A 12,136-nucleotide genomic window follows, 5' to 3' on the forward strand; every position below is an offset into this window, starting at 1 on the left:
GTTCTGCATTCCAAATCTCTTCAAGATGTCTAATGTATACTTTCCTTGATTAAGTATGATGTTGTCAGAGTTTTTCCATACTTCTAGTCCTAGGAAGTAATGAAGGAGTCCTAAATCTTTCATATCAAATTCTTTGATTAGATCTTTCTTGCATTGATCTATAAGATGATCATCACCTGTTATTTGTAAATCATCAACATATAGTATCAAAAATATTGTATCATCTTTATTCCCTTTATAATAGAGATTTGGATAAGCTTCATTTTTAGATAATCCTAAATTGGTGAGATATGTATCAATTCTTTCATACCATGTCCCAGGAGCCTATTTAAGCCCATAGAGAGCTTTCTTAAGTATGCAAACAAAGATTTTAGGATTATGAGTTTCAAATCCTTTAGGTTGTTCCAAATATACCTCTTCTATAATCTTTCCATACAGAAATGGTATTTTCACATCCATCTGATGTACTTTCCATCCCTTTGATGCCATAATAGCTAGGACTGCTCTTACAGAGGTGTATCTAGCAACTGGAGCAAAGGTTTCTTCATAATCAATTCCCTCCTTATGAGAGAATCTTCTAGCTGTGAATCTAGGTTTATATTTTTCAATGCTACCATCAGCATCATGCTTGATTTTAAATATCTACTTAGAAGAAAAAATAGATTTTCCTTCAGGCCTTGGTACAATTTCCTAAATATCATTCTTAATAATGGATTGGTATTCTTCCATCATATCATCCTTCCAAGTTGTATGTTTAATAGCATCTGAAACATTGATTGGTTCTAAATTAGATAAATCACTTGTGTTTGCTGCATAGATAGAAAATCTTTTGGGTCTTTTGCTTTCTCTGAAGGTTCCAAATGGTGCAACAAAGTCTTGTGCTTTCTCTACAGTTTTAATAGCCCAAAGTGATATTTTCTTAGGATTTTGAATTTTCTTAAGATTAAGATTTGAATTTCACCTTCAACTTCTTCGATGTTCTCCTTCTGAAACTCAGATTCATGATTATCTTTAGAACTAAGTATATGTATAGGATCTTCAAAACTTAGGGCTCTTTTGAATGCTAAATCTTCTTCAAATATTATGTCCCTACTAAGTTCAATGTTTTTCTGACTAGCTATGTAAACTCTATATGCTTTAGATGTTTCACTATACTCGAAAAAAATACCTTTCCTCTCAGAGGGTTCTAACTTAGTTCTCTTTTCTTTTGGAACATGTATGTATACTAGGCATCCAAATATCCTAAGATGACTTATATTTGGTTTAACCTTAGAAAATACTTCTTGAGGAGTTTTATCTTTGCGGTAGGAGTGAGGACTTCTATTTTGAATATAGACAACTACACATGAGGCTTCTGCTCAAAGATAATATTCTAAAATTTGATCAAATATCATAGGTCTTGCTGCTTCTATAATTGTTCTATTCTTCCTTTCTGCTACCTCGTTGTTGTGGGTTATAAGGAACAATATACTCCCTCTTAAAACTTGCTTCTTTACAAAAATCTTTAAACAAATCTAAAGTATATTCCCCTCCATTATTAGTCCTAAGAGGTTTAAATTTTGTGTCCTGATAGGTTTTCAGTTAAGGATTTGAATTCTTTAAATCTCTTAAGGATTTCTTTTGATTCTTCATATTTTAAGAAGTAAATCCATGTTTTCCTAGAGAAATCATCTATAAAAAGTATATAGTACCAGAATCCTCCAAGAGAAGGAACAGACATAGGTCTACATAAATTTGAGTGGACTAATTCTAAAATATTGTTAGTTTTTCTAATGCTATCTTGAAATGGACTTTTGACATTCTTACCTAGAGCGCATCCTTTGCATATGCTCGAATGATCTTCATTCGACTTAGGTAAACCAGTAACCATCTTTTCCATAGTCAATAAGGCTTTGAAGTTTAGATGTTCTAACCTTCTATGCCACATTTTGTTTATATCAACAACTTCATAAATTAAGGCTTGAATATGTTCTATATTTAATTCATACAAATATCCCTTTCTTTAACCAATCAACTTTGATTTCTTAAATGAAGAGTTCTTAGACCAGATCATTACTATATCATCCATTAATGCAACCTTATGTCCATCATCTTCAAGTGTTGTAACAAAAATTAGATTCCTCTTGATTCCTAGTACATAGAGTACTCTTTTAAGATGAAGCCAATTCCTTTCACAAAATGAGTGGAATTATCACCTATGGTAACTTTATCATTAATTTCTTCTAATATCGAGTCTAGTACTTCTGTGTATCATGTCATGTGTCAAGATGATCCACTATTAATTACCCATGCTTTGTTTGATACTTCATTTAATAGTGCTGAATACAATACACATTTCTCAGGATCATAGTTTTCCCCTTTCTTAGTAACATTTGTACAATTTACTTGTTGCTTTGTATTCTTAGGGAAATTATATTTATAGTGTCCATTTTTTTCACATTTGAAACATTTTATTTTGGATAAATCTCTCTTAGGTTTGTCATTTCTTTGATTACCCTTCTTCTTGAAGTGCTTCTTCTTACCTTTGTAGGAATTTGTGTTGAAGACATGAAGTTCTTCATCTTCAGTTTTTAATTTCCCTCATTTCTTGAGTTGCCTAGATCCTTCTTGAAGGAAATCTCCTTTAAGTCTATTGAAGTTTGGAAGTTTGTCTCTAGTACTTACACCTTGTGAGAATGTTTCCCAAGAATTTGATAACCCATCTATAGCCACAAGTGATAGCTCTTTGTCTTCAATTATTGTCCCTACACTTGCAAGTTCATCTCTTAGACTAGCCACCCTTAGGAAGTATGAATTCATAGATTGTCCCTCCTTATATTTATATGATTTAGTTGCCTTTTTAGTGCAATGGTTTTGGTTGCATTATTAACCTCATATGCATTTAATAATGCACTCATCATATTAAATGTTGTTTGATGTTTCATTAGCATAGATACTATTTAATTTTAAACTCCATCTAATATGATTTGCATGGCTTTCCTATTTCCTTTAATACATATAGTCTTACGAGGATCAACATTAGGTTGCTTGGATTCCTTATCAACAAACTATATTACATCATTGTCTTCAAGAGTCATCATAATTATGAATTTCCAAGCAATGAAGTGTTATTTTCCATCAAACCTATCTTTGGGTTTGATTGCGCTAGCCATTTAAGGTAGAAGGATGTTGTTAGATATTTTAAATCTGATTGTCAATTTGTAGAGCCTAGATTTGACTACCAGAGCTCTGATACCATGTAAGTTTTTTGCAAATTTTGATCAACCAATACTGATATAATGCCTTTACTCTTGTTGAAGATGGTCTTTAAATATACCAGACCGTGCATCAGCACTAAAGATGTCGCCAGAAAAAGAATAAGCGAAGGAGAAAGGGGGTGGGGGGTGGTGGCCCCCGCTCGCCCAAAATTATATATATATATATATATATATATATATATATATATCATGTGCCAAAAAAAACAATAAAATGCTCCCCAATATATTTAAAAATATATATTTACTAATGTAATTACAAATTACTATGTAATTATATTATTTTGTATCATGTGTTCTTGCCATGATGTTTAGTTCTGTTATAAATATTTATTTCTGCTATAAATCGTATAAGGCAGTAAATGCTAAGGAGTAGACTTGTTGTAATGTGCTAGTGAAATAGGATCCATTAATCTATTCTGTAACTTGTAATAACACTTTTGGATATTTTATATGTTTTCCAAGTTACTATACGAATGAATATATATGTGATATAAAGAGGCATGCCTCTTGAAGAGACATGTCTCTTTAATATATTAACTTACATTAGTTATAGTTATAACACAATTAATATACCCTCAATATATATATATAACAACCAAGGCGCATGTCCTTAGAAAGGACATGTCCCTATCTAGGTCCACCCTATACATAATTGCTTTCATGAAATCAACGTCTCTAAGAGATAATCATTAGTTAGTAATTAAACTAACCAAATTTAGCAATTTGACTTTAACCAAAATGTCCCAAGGAGATGCCGATCACAATGAAGGCAATAATCAAATATATATAGGCCTGTTCATTTAGGGATTTCATGCATATATTGGATCTGTTCGATCAACAGATTCAAATCAGTATGATATCAAATTTACTTCATATAGAATTAACAGACACCACAAAACCAAATATAATATTACTATCCTACATCTTAAAATATCAACTTACAATCCAAAAAATTATCAAATCATACTTATAACAAAAACTTAAACCTCCTCAATCTTCATCTTTCCAAAACCATCTTATCTATTCAATAAATCAAAGTTATCAATTACTATCATTTAATTAATCTACACTTAAAGACAAAGAGATTTCAAGTCTCTTAGATTTCCGTTTTTAAATACATATGCCATGTTGAGATCATTTTTCTCTCCTTTCATTGTAACCCGGAGAAAGTTAAGAAAATCCCTCCGGGAATTAAGGAAAAGGGTGTTTTAAAAAAAAATTTGGAAGTTAAGAGAAAATTTTTCAATATTTTTAAAAGCCATGCATTTGCATTCAAAGAAGGTCGAGCTATTCGGACACGGGACAAAAGTAGCCTACAAAATTTGACTTCCATATTAAAAAATAATTAAAAAAAATCGAAGTTTAAAACGCGCGGAGAGGGTGTTACGGGTGGCCATTACTCTGTTGTCTCTGAATCTTCGATTTTGTTGCAGGTTCGACCTTTCTACCTTCCATTGCTGCAAGTTGAAGAGTTTTTCGTACAGTTTTCCTCAAGATTTAAGGATTTTTCTTTCGCTTCATCTCCTTTTTCATGTATAAGTACCGATGGCCTGTTAATTTAAGTTACAATTAGGTGTTGTATGACAGTTTTTACGAATAAATTTAATGGAGCTACTAGGGCATTTATTTTGTGCCCTAGTTTTGCCTTACATACTGGTTTGACGAAGTCCCACGAATGCTGTAAAACCATGGTAATTTTTTCACCACTTGAGGGTTTGTACTAGTGATATTGCCAGGGTGTTTCTTTGCATACGGTTTCAGTTAAACTTGGTGTATTGCTATCGAGGAAAACACCTTTTTAGTTAAATTTGGTTTGTAGCATATTATTGTGAAATCATCAAATAATTGCGTTCTTAGGGTAAGATTTAATTAGATGGTATTCACCAATATGGGCTAGGTAGTTGAAATCTGTAATTGAATCTGAAGGGGAATAGGATATGTGAGCTGTCTAAGAATGGTAAGGTTGTTCCCTAAATTCTTAAATTGAAGCAGAATAACGAATCAGGAATTTATTAATTACCGTTCTACTTGTCTTATAGAAGATAGCTATTGAGAGAGATGAATGGTGTTGTGGATCAGGAGAATAATATGTTGGAAACTAAAAGAATTCAACATAAAGAAATTAGGAATTTAACCTTGGAAACCTTCCACGAGAGTAAATCTAACTTTGATAGTGGCAAGTGCACTTCAAACCCTAGTAGTATTAGAATATGACCAAGGACAATGAATTGCTATGAATCTTTCATTATTTCTGTTCATGCTGGCAGGTGGAGCATGAAATGTCCCCATTTGTGAAATAGGATTTAATAAATAACAATAAGAAGGAAGAGAAAAAGGAAGGTGTGATTAAAGAAAGAATCAATAGAAGAGACAAAGGAACAAGAAGGAAATAAGGAAGTGACTCCTTCAAAGGCAAAATTCCGAAGGTTTGTAACACTTTCAAAAGGGTTGTAATTGTGAAAGGTTATGATGAAGGGTTGTGATTCTCTCAAAGGTGGTAATTGTGAAGGGTTGTGGTTCTCTCCAAAGGTGTTAATTACAAAAGGTTGTGACTCTCATCAAGGCTAGAGATGGTTAGGGGTTGTGACCTGTGCAAAAGACATACACGATGAAGAGGCGTGTCTCTCCCCCACATTGGAAGATATAAAGGGGAGAAGGTTTCATTTGAGGAGGACATTCTAGGGAGATCAATGTATGGAATAATATTTTATTCTTAAAGGAAACAACAAAAATTAGTGACTCAATTCTTATGCGATGTGGGTCCCTTTCACTGATAAAGTATAAAGGAGATTTCATTCAAATCTTTGAAGGAGGATTTATCAATAATCAACCTTCTTCCATCAATCATTAATCACTCAAGAAATCAAGCAATTAATCAATCAACAAGATTAAGCAAACAATCTTCAAATCTACATCAATCATCACCTCATCTTGGGATAAAGAAAATATGCAATTCAGCAATTAAGCATCATTCTATCAAATCAACCATTTATGCAATAAAGTTGCCTATGATCATTATAAATATTGCTTTCTAAGTACTTTATTATAATACGATTTGTTTATATAAATATTGTTTACAATGCGATTTTTACTTATGCTATATCTTTGCACATGTGTTTAAAAAAATGTAATTATCCCATAATCAATTAAATGTAAAGTTGGAGGAAGAGGTTAGGGAAATGCGGTTTACCGTCTCCTTCAAACTAATTATGCCACCCCAAGGGATGATATTGGTCATAATTGGACATTCCTACCTCTTGTGGGTGGAGGGGTGAATCAATAACCTTGATGGATGGAACTTGGCATAGTTACCCATTCTTGCCACTTGTGGGATGAGGGGCAAGTTGCCATGATGTGAATATTGCTTGCTCCTGGCTTAGTTCGGCAGGGCAGTTTACTGGTGCCCTTTCAAGTTTCCTACCAAGACTAATTTATGCTTGGCTATGAGATAGTCGGCTAGTCACAATGCCTATTTTAATCTCCTTATTCACTAATTGACATTTTTGTTATCTATTTCTCAAAATTGTTAATGGCTAATGAAGTTCACTTTAGTGAGCTATTGTTGGAATTGTTGTTTATGTGTAAAAAGTAAAACATGTAAACTTTTATTTGAGGACGCTATTGTTAAGAAGTAAAGTCCACTCACAACTTGTGTGTTGGGGGGGGGGGTGAATCAATTGTGACCAATTTAACTTAAACCCAAACTTATAATTTTGAACTCCAACAATAAAATAATTATGCACAACAATAAGAAACCATACACCATAACACAATGATTTTGTTGACTAGGGCAACCCTTGATCAAAGGGAATGCCTCCCTCGGGATGGCACCCACAAGATAGTGTACTAATATATAAGCTCCTTATTAGAGAATGTGACCTTTCAGTCACAATGCATCTAGTACAACAGTCCTTGTAGGAGGACAAATCCTTGTTAGGAGACTTTTAACCCTTGTTAGAAGGTTCCAGTACTGTTAAAGGCTAATAAAGAACCGGATAGACCCATAGCCTAAATCAAAATGCCTTAACTAGTGTGAAGAACAAATCTTCAGGAAAACATATTTTAATCAATGAACTTATTGATTTGCAACTTACTTGCCAAAATAGTTCCTTTGAAGCTCACTACAATCAACCAACTCAATCATAGCTCTGCTCTAATCATCCAACATAAAAGCTTGCATGCACAATACCCACAGTGATCATACTACTACATCCCAACCAAGGAAAAAACATCTTTCCTTTATACCCTTACAAATAATTAATTAGGTCTTGCTGCAGTTAACCTACTCAATCACAACTCTGCTCTGATCATCCAACATAAAAGCTTGCATGCACAATACCCACGATAATCATACTACTACATCCCAACCAAGGAAAAACATCTTTCCTTTATAACCTTACATATAACTAATTAGGTCGGCTTGTTAAGGCTTCCTCAATGTACAATTTATCTTAGCACTGAACAACTTGATATAAATTAGGAATAAGTTTATATTAGGAACCGCCTGAACAACCTGAACAATTTATTCCTAATATAAATTGCACTTTTTGTTAACACTCTCTTATCTTTGTGTGCACTAGCACCAAAAGCAGTCTCAACTCTAGGCAAAACATCTTTTAATCTACTAGTTTCAAAAGCGTGCCATTTTCCAATTAGTGTTTCTTTGTTAAAATTTGGAAGAAGAGGAATAACTTCTTCAATTGCATTTACCTCATTCTCATAAGCTAGTATCAAGGATTTGAGAATCTTTTGACAAACTTCATGTTCCATTACAGTTCCTTCAGAACTTTTTATACTTGTAGTAATCTTAGTAATCCTTTGCCCATATGTACTAACAATTTCGTCTTCTTGCATCCTAATATTCTCTACCTTAGTTTTCCAATTTGCAACTTTGCTTTCTTTGTATGTTCATCACCTTCGTATAACTTTTCTAATTTAATCCAAATATCATGTGCTAGGTCAAGTCCTTTTACCTCAATAAATTCTAACTCTGGTAGTGCGTTGATCAATGCTTCCCTTGCAATCATGTTACATTGGAATATCTTCTTTTCATCATTTGTGATTGAAGATAGCTCACTTTCTCATTTAACCTATACTCGAGTCTTTGTAATCAACCAAAAGTCAATTCCCTTGTAGATCAAGTGTGTTCGCATCTTATCCTTCCAACTGTCATAGTTATCACCATCTAACTTAGGACTTTCTTTCCTGTAAGCCATAGATCTCCTCCAGCTGCTAAGATTCCTTCTTAAAGAGGGCCTGATGCTCTGATACCAATTGTTAAGAAGTAAAGTCCACACACAACTGGGGGGGGGGGGGGGTGTGAATTAATTGTGACCAATTAATCTTAAAACCAAACTTATAAAGCTGAACTCCAACAATTAAAACAATGATGCATACTAATGAGAAATCATACACCATAACATAATGATTTTGTTGACTAGGGAACCCCTTGATCAAAGGGAAAACCCCAATGAGGGTGATAACCACAAGATAGTGTTCTAATATATAAGTTCTTTGTTAGAGGATGTGATCCTGTTAGGAGTCAATTACAATGCATTTAGTACAACAATCCTTGTTAGAGGACAACTCCTTGTTAGGAGACCTTGAACCCTTGGTAGAAGGTTCCAACCTTGTTAAAGGTTGATAAATAAACAAATAGACCCACTGCCTAAATGCTTCACCAAGTGTGAAGAACGGATCTTCAGGATGTGACCTCGCGAGGAGTCAATTACAATGCATTTAGTACAATAGTCCTTGTTAGGAGACCTTGCACCCTTATTAGAAGGTTCCAACCTTGTTAACGACTATAAATAAACAAATAGACCCGCTACCTAAATACTTCAACAAGTGTGAAGAACAAATCTTCATAATGTGACCCTTGTAGGAGTTAATTACAATGCATTTAGTACAACAATCCCTGTTAGAGGACAAATCCCTGTTAGGAGACCTTGAACCCTTGTTAGAAGGTTCCAACCTTGTAAGGTTGATAAATAAACAAAGAGACCCACTGCCTAAGTGCTTCAACAAGTGTGAAGAACAAATTTTCAGGATAACATATCCAAATCAATGAACTGACTATTTTGCAACTTACTTGTCAAACTCAACCAACTCAATTACTGCTCTTCTCTGATCATATAGCATAAAGTTTCACATCTACAATACACATGATGATCATACTACTACATCCCAACCTAGGTAAAACATCTTTCCTTTACACCCTTACAAATAATTAATTAGGTTGGCTTGTTAAAGCTTCCACAATGTACAATTTATTACCTAGGTCCATGCTAAGGCATACACCACTTCATAAGCATCACTATAAATATTACATTGCAGTTCCCACACGTTACAATACAAATATTACATTTTACAATGATAAATAAAACTTTTCCTCAACACTGTTGGTTGCCAGTAAAATATACTGCACATTACACAACGACGACCTTTCCAGAATAATTTAACTACCTTGCTATCACGAACATAGATGGACAAACAAGTCTTCTACCATGATCCAAGCTCGTCTACGTTAATTCTATCTTGCCAATAAGATACAATAAATATACGATCAACTGTCTCTCACATTATTTCCTGTACATTGGTTTGCTATGTTGAAAGTTTAGCATCAAAGTAATATTGAGTATCTGAATCTATTATGCTCTGACATATATATACACACGCACACACACACATGATAATATACATATGCATATATGTATAGATATGTATGTATATAAGTTACACAAGACATGATTTAGATCGGGCCTCTCTTATTGCTGTTGTCGATTCACATCGGGTTACTGTCATTATTGATATTATAACATTGTTATCTCCGATCAGGGATTAGGCTTCATCTATGTTGCCATCGATATACATATTAAGTATTATCAAACATGTTTTATTGGGCGTGATTAACCGCCGGTTGATTATACTAACTAACGGTTGTGACCACTTAGGGTGATGATCCTATGTGGCCTTTGGCCACGTAAAGTCATGCCCCTATGGGGACATGACCCTTCATCTTATATAAGTATTTGCTCTCGTTGGTGGACAAGGCAATATCAATACATAACATACTTGCAGTCCTAGTACCGACAGAGTAATATTGCAGATTATCAAATACATTCTTTTCAGCATTCAGTATTCCAGACAAAGCACATTGAAGCATTTTGAAGGTACACTCTTGCTACACACAAACAATAAGAAGTAAGGGAAGTCTGATATAATATGATATTCTTTCTATCAGAGATCCTATAAAAATAACATGGTATCAGAGCCATTCTGATAAGAAATTTTATTCAGAAATTATCTATATATATATAGGTTTTACCATTTTTTAATTTTTAATTTTTGTTTCAAAAATCAAAATGGTTAACCACGTGAGGTTAGAGGATAGATTGGAGGGGGCATCAAATTTTTCATCATGGAAAATTTGTGTCATGATAATCCTAAGAGAAATGGAATTAGAAGAGTATGTAGAATCAAATAAAACTATTTTGGAAAATGATCCAGACAAAACATGGAAAAGTTACAACAATAAAGCCATGAAAATAATTATAGACTCCGTTAAGGATCATATTCTTTCGTCTATTTCTAGCCTTTCTACAACATTTGAAATGTTCTCCACTATCAAGAGCACTTTTGAAATCAATAATAATAGCAAGTTGCTGACCTTAAAGTAGGATTTATTATACATAAAAATGAACAGTGGGGAAACTATCACTTCCTATTTTCTAAGAACCTTTGAACTAAAAGATCAACTTGCTACAATTGAAAGGCAAGTTGATGATAAAGAACTTATGATGATTGCCCTAAGGAGACTTCCTCTATCCTGGGAAACTTTTATTTGAGGACTAAGCTCTCGACCCGAGCTTCCAAAATTTGAATTATTTAAGAATGAATGCACTCAAGAGGAATCAAGATTAGTGTGAAGGGGGATAAGCTTAAATCAAGAGGGAGACATTCATGCACTTCAAGTAAGCTCCAACAGGAAAGGAAAATTCAATCAAAATAGGAGAGAATCCAACAAACCTTATAAGAAAAGAGATTGGTCAAAAGTGAGATGTTTTAAATGTGACAAAATTGGTCACTCTCATAATGTCTGTCCTGAACGAAAAAGAATTCAAGCTGCTCTAGCAGAAATAAAAGAAGAAAAGGAGGAAGTAGAAGAAAATCATGCATTTTATTTAGCACTCTCTAGTTAGTTAAACTCAAACAAAAACACTTGGATCATAGACAGTGGAGCATCTCAACATATAACAAGTTTTAGAGACAAATTCAAAAACTTTTCAGAATGCAACTCAAAAGAGGTAACCATCGGGGATAACTCCACTCATCCAATTAAAGGTATTGGGTCTTGTTCCATTCATCTAAATTCCAACATTACTCTTCAACTTAACAATGTTTTATATGTACTTGGAATTAAAAGAAATCTAGTCTCTATATCTGGCCTTTCTGATCAAGGATACAAAATCGCTTTTCAAGAAGACAGAGTTCTCTCTAGGCCTAAACATGCTAACATCAAGAAAGCCATCACTTATTGGTGTTAGAGATGAGAGTTTATATAAACTTTGTAGTCAACAAAATTTTGCACTAAGTCATGAAATCCCAGAGTCTACAAAAAATTGGCACAGAAGATTAGGTCACCTACATTTCCAAGAATTGTCATCTATAGGGAAAATTTTCAAAGGGCTACCTAATCTAAAATCAGATCACTTAGATGTCTGCAAAGGCTGTGCCCTAGGTAAAAATGTTAAGAAAACCTTTCCCAAAAGTGTTCATAAATCAAAAGCGATATTGGAACTCATTCATTCTGACCTATGTGGTCCTATGTCTGTACCCTCTCTAAATGGGTGCCTCTATTATGTAATCTTTATTGATGA

General features: G+C 33.7%; 1 protein-coding gene across 2 annotated transcripts in view; it reads left to right on the plus strand.

Annotated features, from left to right (window-relative positions):
- The first annotated feature begins 4,516 nt into the window (after positions 1–4,516).
- Positions 4,517–12,136, plus strand: part of LOC149534186 (uncharacterized) — a 97,634-nt gene continuing 90,014 nt past the window's right edge. The window contains exon 1 of one of the 2 annotated variants that reach the window (XM_089804925.1): positions 4,517–4,690. The gene's annotated coding sequence lies outside the window, so the exon portion shown is untranslated. Of the gene's footprint in view, positions 4,791–12,136 lie in introns of both variants that reach the window. The other variant, XM_089804926.1, reaches the window with a different exon arrangement.

This window comes from Cupressus sempervirens, chromosome 10 (assembly GCF_028749045.1).
Source record: "Cupressus sempervirens isolate cs-2001-9-10 chromosome 10, ASM2874904v1, whole genome shotgun sequence".
Classification (NCBI taxonomy): Eukaryota; Viridiplantae; Streptophyta; class Pinopsida; order Cupressales; family Cupressaceae; genus Cupressus; species Cupressus sempervirens.